Genomic DNA, 9,579 nt, shown 5'->3' on the forward strand with positions numbered 1-9,579 from the left:
ACATTCGGGTCGAGTGAACGATAGGTCGGGTTTAATTCGGGTTTTCACGGGTTAAAACGGGTTAGGGTAATTCTCGGGTTCGAGTCGGGTTCGGTTCAAGTCAATAATTTGCAGGTTAGAATCAGGTCAGGTCATTCTCGGGTTTGAGTCGGGTACAGATCAAGTCAATAATTTGCGGTTAATAATCAGGTCTGGTCATTTTCAAGTCGGGTCATTCTCGGGTTCAAGTCGGGTTCGGTTCAAATTAATAATTTGCGGGTTATAAACAGGTTGGGTCATTTCCAAGTCAGGTCATTCTCGGAGTCAAGTCGGGTTATGCTCAAGTCAATAATTTGCAGGTTACAATCAAGTTGGGTCGGGTCATTTCCAAGTCAGGTCATATTCGAGTTTAACTAACCATAAATAGATAAATATCATTTTTATCAAGCTAATTATTTCCTTTGACTATAATATATATGACAATATACTAGGGAACTATAGTCTATAATTTAGGAAGATAATTATCTTCTTTGACCATACAACAAATATATACAATATTTAACTCTTAAATTTGAGGATGATGCTCCTTTCTTTTGCTGGCCTGGACTGACTTGGTCTCCCAAGACAAAATGCTTTGATCAACAATAATAAGTTGGTATAAATTGCATTTAAGGTGATTAGAAATCGGGTCAGGAACAATTTGGGTTGAATTTAGGTCGGGTCAATAACAAGTCGTGTTAATTTCGAGTCGGGTTAGTAACAGATCGGGTTGAATTTTTGGGTTGGGTAAGTAATATGTATGGTAAAATTTGGGTTGGGTCAATAACAAGTCGGGTTGAATTCGGGTCAGGTCAATAACAAGTCGGGTTGATTTCAGGTCGGGTTTGGAACAGGTTAGGTTAAATACGGGTCGGGTTAGGAACGAGTTGGGTTGAATTCAAGCCAGGTTAGTAACAAGTAGGGTTAAATTCGGGTTTTGACGGGTTAAAACGGGTTTGGGTCGATTTCGGTTCAAGTCGGGTTCGGTGCAAGTTAATTTAATTAGCCGTTGTAAACCGGAAAATCGTGCAAGTTGTAAACCGGTAAATTAGCCGCTAAAAAGCAAATTGAATGGTTCCACACACCCAATTGAAATCCCGGAGGGTATTACAGACCATGGTAAACATTTCGGCAATTTTTATTTCCGGTTGAAAAAAAGCCAAAAAAATTCCAAAATTAAAGGCTAATATCCACGCTTTTTGAAAAATTTTGGAGGTTTCAAGGCCCGGTGTCGAAAAGTCTTGAAATTTTATGGGATACATCTCGGGGTCATATAATGTCATTTAGAACCATATATAATTATTATTTGTTGTCATAAATGTTCGTGGTAGGCTTGAATTAATGAAATCGGTGCAAGATGTAAAACGGTAAATTAGTCGTTTAAAGGTAAATTGGATGGTTCCACCCACCCAATTGGACTTCCAGAGGGTATTAAGGACCATGGTAAACATTTCGGCAATTTTTATTTCCGAGCGAAAAAAAAATCAAAAAATTTCAAAATTGAAGCCTATTATCTACGCTTTTTGAGAAATTTTGGAAGTTTCGGGGCCCGGTGAAGAAAAGTATTAATATTTTAGGGGATACATCTCGGGGTCATATAATGCAGTTTTGGAACCATATATGATCATTATATGTTGTCATGAATGTTCTTATTGGCTTGAGTTAATGAAATCCGTGTAAGTTGTAAACCGGTAATTAAATTGGTTGTTTAAAGGCAAATTGAATGGTTCCACCAACCCAATTGGACTCCCGGAGGGTATTAAGGACTATGGTAAACATTTCGGCAATTTTTATTTTCGATTGTTAAAAGTAAAAAAATTCCAAAACTGAAGACTAATATCCACGCTTTTTGAGAAATTTTGGAGGTTTCAGGGCCTGGTGTCGATAAGTCTTGAAATTTTAGGGGATACGTCTCGGGGTCATATAATGACGTTTGAAACCATAAATGACCATTATATGTTGTCATAAATGTTCGTGGTAGGCTTGAATTAATGAAATAAGTGCAAGTTCTAAACCGGTAAATTGGCCGTTTAAAGACAAATTGGATGGTTCCACCCATTTAATTGGACTACTGGAGGGTATTAGGAACCATCGTAAACATTTCGGAAATTTTTATTTTCGGGCGAAAAAAAGTTAAAAAATTCCAAAATTGAAGGCTAACATCCACGCTTTTTGATAAATTTTTGAGGTTTCGGGGCCAGGTGTCGAAAAGCTTTGAGATTATATGAGATAAACCTCGGGGTCATATAATACTGTTTTAAACCATAATTGATCATTATATGTTGTCATAAATGTTTGTGTTAGGCTTGAGTTAATGAAATACGTGCAAGTTGTAAACCGGTAAATTCACCATTAAAGGAAAATTGGATGGTTCCACCCACCTAATTGGACTCCCAGAGGGTATTAGAGACCATGGTAAACATTTCGACAATTTTTATTTACAGGCGAAAAAAAGGTCAAAAAAATTCCAAAATTGAAGGCTAATATCCACGTTTTTTGAGAAATTTTGGAGGTTTCGGGACCCGTATTCGAAAACACTTGAGATTTCAGGGATACATATCAGGGTCATATAATGCTCTTTGGAGCCATATATGATACTTATATGTTGTCATAAATGTTCGTGGTAGGCATGATTTAATGAAATCGGTGCAATTTGTAAACCGGTAAATTGGTCGCTCAAAGGTAAATTGGATGGTTCCACCCATCCAATTGGACTCCTGGAAGATATTAGGGATCATGGTAAACATTTCGGCAATTTTTATTTACGGGCGAAAAAAATCAAAAAATTCAAAAATTGAAGGCTAATATCCACGTTTTTTTAGAAATTTTGGAGGTTTCGGGACCTGTATTCGAAAATACTTGAGATTTTAGGGAATATATATCGGGGTCTTATAATTTCGTTTGGAACCATTTATGATTTATTTATTGTCATTAATGTTCGTGGTAGGCTTGAGTAAATGAAATCGGTGCAAGTTGTAAACCGGTAAATTGGTCGTTTAATTTAGAGGAAAATGGGTGGTTCCACCCACCCAATTGGAATACCGGTGGGTATTAGGGACCACGGTAAACATTTCGACATTTTTTATTTTTGAGCGGAAAAAGTTAAAAATTCCAAAATTGAAGGCTAATATCCACACATTTTGAGAAATTTTTTAGGTTTCGGAGCCCGATGTCGAAAAACATTGAGATTTTAGGGGATACATCTCTGGGTCATGTAGTACTATTTTAAACCATAATATAAATGATCATTATATGTTGTCATAAATTTTCGTGGTAGGCTTGAGTTAATAAAATCGGTGCAAGTTGTAAACCGGTAAATTCGCCATTTAAAGGAAAATTGGATGGTTCCACCCAGGCCACCTACTTGGACTCCCGGATTGTAGTAGGCACCATGGCAAACATTTCGGCAATTTTTACTTATGGGCGAAAAAAAGTCAAAAAATTCCAAAATTTAAGGCTAATATCCATACTTTTTGAGAAATTTTTGAGGTTTCGTGCCCTGGTATCGAAAGTCCTTGAGATTTTAGGGGATATATCTCGGGGTCATAAAATTCCATTTGGAACCATATATGATCATTATATAATGTCATAAATGTTCGTAGTAGGCTTGAGTTAATGAAATCGGTGTAAGTTGTAAACCAGTAAATTTGCCGTTTAAAGACAAATTGGATGGTTCCACCCATCCAATTGGACTCCCATAGAGTATTAGGGACCAGGGTAAAAATTTTGACAATTTTTATTTCCGAGCGAAAAAAGTCAAAAAAATTCCAAAATTAAGGACTAATATCCACGCATTTTGCGAAATTTTGAAGGTTTTGGGACTTGGTGTCGAAAAGTCTTGAAATTCCAGGGAATACATATTGGTGTCATAAAATGTAAATATTTCATCAATTTTTATTCGCGGACAAAAAAAAGTAAAAAGTTTAAAAAAATTGAAGGCTAATATCCACGCTTTTTGAAAAATTTTGGAGGTTTCGGGGCCCGTTGTCGAAAAGCCTTAAGATTTTAGGGGATACATCTCGGGGTCATATAATGCCGTTCTGAACCATATATGATCATTATATGTTGTCATAAATGTCCGTGGTAGGCTTGTATTAATGACATCGGTGCAAGTTGTAAATCGGTAAATTGGTCGTTTAAAGGTAAATTGGATGGTTCCACCCACCCAATTGGACTCCCGTATGGTATTAGGGACCACGGTAAACATTTCGGCAATTTTTATTTCTAGGCGAAAAAGTCAAAAAATTCCAAAATTAAAATCCACGCTTTTTGAGAAATTTTAGATGTTTCGAGACATGGTGTCGAAAAGTTTTGAGATTTAAGGGGATACATCTTGGAGTCATATAATGTTATTTGGAACCATATATGATCATTATATGTTGTAATAAATGTTCGTAGTAGGCTTGAGTTAATTTAATCGGTGCGAGTTGTAAACCGGTAAATTGGGTTTTTAATGGCAAATAGGATGGTTTCACCCACCCAATTGGACTCCCGGGGGATATTAGGGAACATGGTAAACATTTCGGCAATTTTTATTTCCGGTCGAAGAAAAGTAAAAAAATTCCAAAATTGAAGGCTAATATCCACGTTTTTTGAGAAATTTTGGAGGTTTCGGGGCCCGGTGTCAAAAAGCTTTTAGGTTTTAGGGGATACATATCGGGGTCATATAATGCAGTTTGGAACTATATATATGATCATTATATGTTGTCATAAATGTTTGTGGCAGACTTGATTTAATGAATTCGACGCAAGTTATAAACCGGTAAATTAGCCGTTTAAAGGAAAATTGGATGGTTCCACCCACCCAATTGGAATCCCGGAGAGTATTAGAGACCATGGTAAACATTTCGGCAATTTTTTTTTTGGGCGAAAAAAGTCAAAAAATTCAAAAATTGAAGGTTATATCCACGATTTTTGAGAATTTGGAGTCTTCAGAGCCTGGTGTCGAAAAATCTTGAAATTTATGGAATACATCTCGGGGTTATATAGTTTCATTTGGAACCATATATGAACATTATTTGTTGTTATAAATTTTCGTGGTAGGCTTGAATTAATAAAATCGGTGTAAGTTGTAAACCGATAAACTGTTCGTTTAATGGAAAATTGGTTGGTTCCACCCACCCAATTAGACTCCCGGAGGGTATTTGGGACTATGGTAAACATTTCGTCAATTTTTATATCCGAGCGAAAAAATGTCAAAAATTTCCAAAATTGAAGGCTAATATCCACACTTTTTGAGAAATTTCGAATTTTTCGGGGCTTGGTATCAAAAAGCATTGAGATATTAGGGGATACATCTCGGGGTCATATAATGCCGTCTGGATCCATATATGATCATTATATGTTGTTATAAATGTTAGTGGTAAGATGGAGTTAAAGAAATCGGTGCAAATTGTAAACCGGTAAATTGGTTGTTTTAAGACAAATTGGATGGTTCCACCCAACCAAATTGACTCACGGAGGATACTAGGGACCATGGTTAATATTTCGCCAATTTTTATTTCCGAATGAAAAAAAGTCAAAAAAAATTCTAAAATTGAAGGCTAATATCCACGCATTTTGAGAAATTTTGGTGGTTTGGTAGAGATGTCAATTTGCGTAAACGGGTCGGGTTTGGGCCAGTTAGAGTGGGTCGGGTCAACTCGGGTTAGGTCAATTCGGGTTAATTCCATAACCTATGCGGGTCGGGTTTGGGTTGGGTCATGCTTGAGTTGGGTCACGTCGGGTCATATTTCTTATCGGGTTTGGGTCGGGTTTAGGTTTAGTTAATAACAGGCTGGGTTACTTTCGGGTTGGTGGAACAATAGGTCGGGATTAATTCGGGTTTCATGAGTTAGGGTAATTCTCGAGTTCGAGTCGAGCTCGAGTCGAGCTCGATTCAAGTTAATAATTTGCGGGTTAGAATCAGGACGGGTCATTCTCGGGTTTGAGTCGGGTTTGGTTCAAGTCAATAGTTTGCGGGTTATAGTAAGGTTTGTGAAGGATTTATGTCTTCGTCATATGCAATTACTAGATATATATATATGGATCAAATTATAGAGATAATTAAGTTTGGACATTTGGGTCGTCGTTTTGTCATAGCTAGAGGTACTAATGATCTTTGGGCTATTAAAATGGCCCAAAGCCCAATTGGACAGATCCTATAACGGCACACAAAGGGTCTAGATCGGGCACGTGAGACGAGGCCCATGATGGGCCTTATCCCCTAGTATGGCCGGCCAAATGTAGTAAGGTTGAAGGGTTTTGGGCTTCCTAACCCTAGTCTAATTATATTATGATTATAAATAGACTAGGTGCATATGGTTTGCATGAGAGAAGAATTCAATTGATCAGTGAGATCAAAACCTGAGTTAGCAAACACGAGACCAATCCCTCTCAAACTCCCCTCTCTCTCACGTCACTCTCTCCTCCCTCGGCGTCAGTGTGGTGGTTCGTGGTGGTGGTGGATCGTGGTGGTCGGTTAATCCATTAAAGGTGGTGATCGTGGTTTTCCTCTTTCACCAAACCAATCTAGTATTGGTGGACGGCTCGTTTGAAGCTCGTGGACTAAGTAGAGGAGCAATGCTTGGGGCTCTATTCTCTCCTTGATTTGCCTATCAAATTGCTACGTGGAATTCACGCTTCAAAGGTATGATTATGCGTCTTGTGTGTTATGCATGAGATCTTGGGATTAGGTGCTTGATTGAATATGATTCATGATTTTCCGCTTAATAGTACCTATAAACTCCTATAGTCGGGTCATTTTCAAGTCGGGTCATTCTCGGGTTCAATTCAAGTTCGGTTCAAGTCAATAATTTGCGGGTTATAATCAGGTTGGGTCATTTCCAAGTCAAGTCATTCTCGGAGTCAAGTTAGGTTATGTTCAAGTCAATAATTTGTTGGTTACAATCAGGTCGGGTCATTTCCAAGTCAGGTCATATTCGGGTTCAACTAACTATAAATAGATAATTATCATTTTTATCAAGCTAATTATTTCCTTTGACTATAATATATATGGCAATATACTAGGGAACTATAGTTTATAATTTAGGAAGATAATTATCTCCTTTGACCGTACAACAAATATATACTATATTTAACTCTTTAATTTGAGGATGATGCTCCTTTCTTTTGCTGGCGTGGACCGACTTGGTCTCCCTAGACAAAATGCTTTGATCAACAATAATAAGGTGGTCTAAATTGCATTTAAGGTGATTTGAAATCGGGCCAGGAAAAATTTGGGTTGAATTTAGGTCGGGTCAATAACAAGTCGTGTTGATTTCGAGTCGGGTTAGTAACAGATCGGGTTGAATTTTGGGTCGGGTTAATAATAGGTCTGGTAAATTTGAGGTCGGGTCAATAACAAGTCGGGTTGGATTTGGGTCAGGTCAATAACAAGTCGGGTTGATTTCGAGTCGGGTTTGTAACAGGTTGGGTTAAATTCGGGTCGGGTTAGGAACAGGGTCGGGTTGAATTCAGGTCAGGTTAGTAACAAGTCGGGTTAAATTCGGGCTTTGACGAGCTAAAGCGGGTTTGGGTCAATTACGGTTCAAGTCGGGTTCGGTTCAAGTCAATAATTTACGGGTTACTATACATTCGGGTCGAGTCATCTCCAGGTTAGTTCATGTTTGGGTTCGAGTCTCACATACTCAGGTCAACTCGGGTCTAGGGTTGGTTTCAGGTCGGGTTTAGGTCACCATTTTTTCGGATTCAAATGGGTCGGTTAATAATCGGATTTGATTCAGTATTTCAGGTCGGGTCAACTTTTGACAGCTCTACATAGGATATATAACAAATTAACAATGATTAATTAGGAAAGTCTTCTTACAAGTCATGCATGTCCACAACTGTTAGTACTTGCATGCATCCGCGGTTTCTTATCTAATTAGTATCTAACAAGAATAAATATCTCATAATCTTCATTAGAAGCTAAGCAAAGTAAATCACCAACAAGTTATAAAAAAAAATAAAAAAAATTCTTGAAATAGTGGAGTAGAAGTAACGAGAACAATTGGTTTACACTTCACACCATAACCCCTTTCAAAATTACGTGTTAAACTGTTAATAAGTCCTTAAAATTTAAGCTAATTGCAATTACATGAAGTTTCTCTAAAATAGTTCATCCCTCTTCAATTTCTTACTATATCCTTTCAACTATATTAAGATACTGCCCAAAAAAAGAGGTATATATATATTATGGGAAATCAATTGGACAGCTTTGTGGGAGTAATAAAGTCTAAGGTAAAAGCCCTGAAGAAGATGAAGTCACCTTTGTCATTGAAGAAAAAGAGGAATTACATGAAGATGGAAAAGAGTGCTAGTGTTAAGGTGGCATTTCGGACTAAGAAAGCTCCAAAACACTTTGATAAGACACTAGAAGAGGCCAATAACACCCCCGGCGAAGGCACCGTATCATGATAGTATTTCCTTAAGTCGTAAATTATTTCATGGACCTGGAAATATATATCCAAGTGACTCAAATGGTGTTTCTGATCCAGGCATCCAATGTACAAGTATATATAGCTTGAAAAAAATGAAGAGAATGGAAGGCTTGTTGTTCGACCTGTACACTCAGGTTGTCCACTATGTATGTTAAACCTTTGAAATTAATATCTATTTTGTCAATATTTCTATGTAATACTTAGTTGTGCAATCTATTCTTATAAACGATTCGTTGAAAAATAAAAGGTTTGTACAAGTCAAATGACTTGACCCTCTGGATTGGACAATAGCATTGATTTTTTAATCATATGCTTGAAAAAACACAGGTTTAAAGTCAAGATTAACTGTACATATAAAGTTGTAATTTAAAAGCTTGTTTTTGGGTTAGAATAGTTAGATCTAGATGCCTCGGATTAGTACATGATGAACAATAATTAAGTCTAAAATTTACTGTTTAGATATCTCATTTTAGCTATTAAAATGTCATTTTAAAAGATTATTGTTGCAATAGTAACGTAACTCTCTTTAAAAAACAAAGAAAATACAGCAACGTCATAACTTTTTCGAAACATGCGAAATACAGAGTATATGCAAGAATGCAATTAATATTTCCACAGTGTGGACTCATTTAGTATCTGCCCGTTGTTGTTGGATATCTAATTAGACTATTTTAAATATATTAAAGTAAAAAAAAAAAACTCGTATAATATATATAGAGAGTATGATGATGATCCATGCTTCCCTAGTTGACAACGTCCTTAGTTCCAACCCACAAAAGTCCACGAACACTATAACGTGTAGAGTATTTTGACCGCCATTAGTGTCGACGTATCATCAATTCAACATACTAGTATATTTGTTAGAGGACCAACTTAACCAAAAACTTAAGCTGGTGGTTAAGGCCCATGAATATGTTTTTAATTATACTCTATCACGCTCCCTCACACGAGAGCCAAGGAATACGTCCTTAGTGTGGATGCAACATGGTCCCTCCTCATACCCAGCGTTTAATATGTACTTGAATGTGGGGGTGGATGAGATTCGAAACCCGTGACCTTTGTGTCACGTTGGCTCCAATAAGCCGATGGATGAAGTCTAGGAATATGTTTTTATACTCTTATCAATATTTATTCATTCAGA

This window comes from Chenopodium album, chromosome 9 (assembly GCF_948465745.1).
Source record: "Chenopodium album chromosome 9, dcCheAlbu1.1, whole genome shotgun sequence".
NCBI lineage: Eukaryota > Viridiplantae > Streptophyta > Magnoliopsida > Caryophyllales > Amaranthaceae > Chenopodium > Chenopodium album.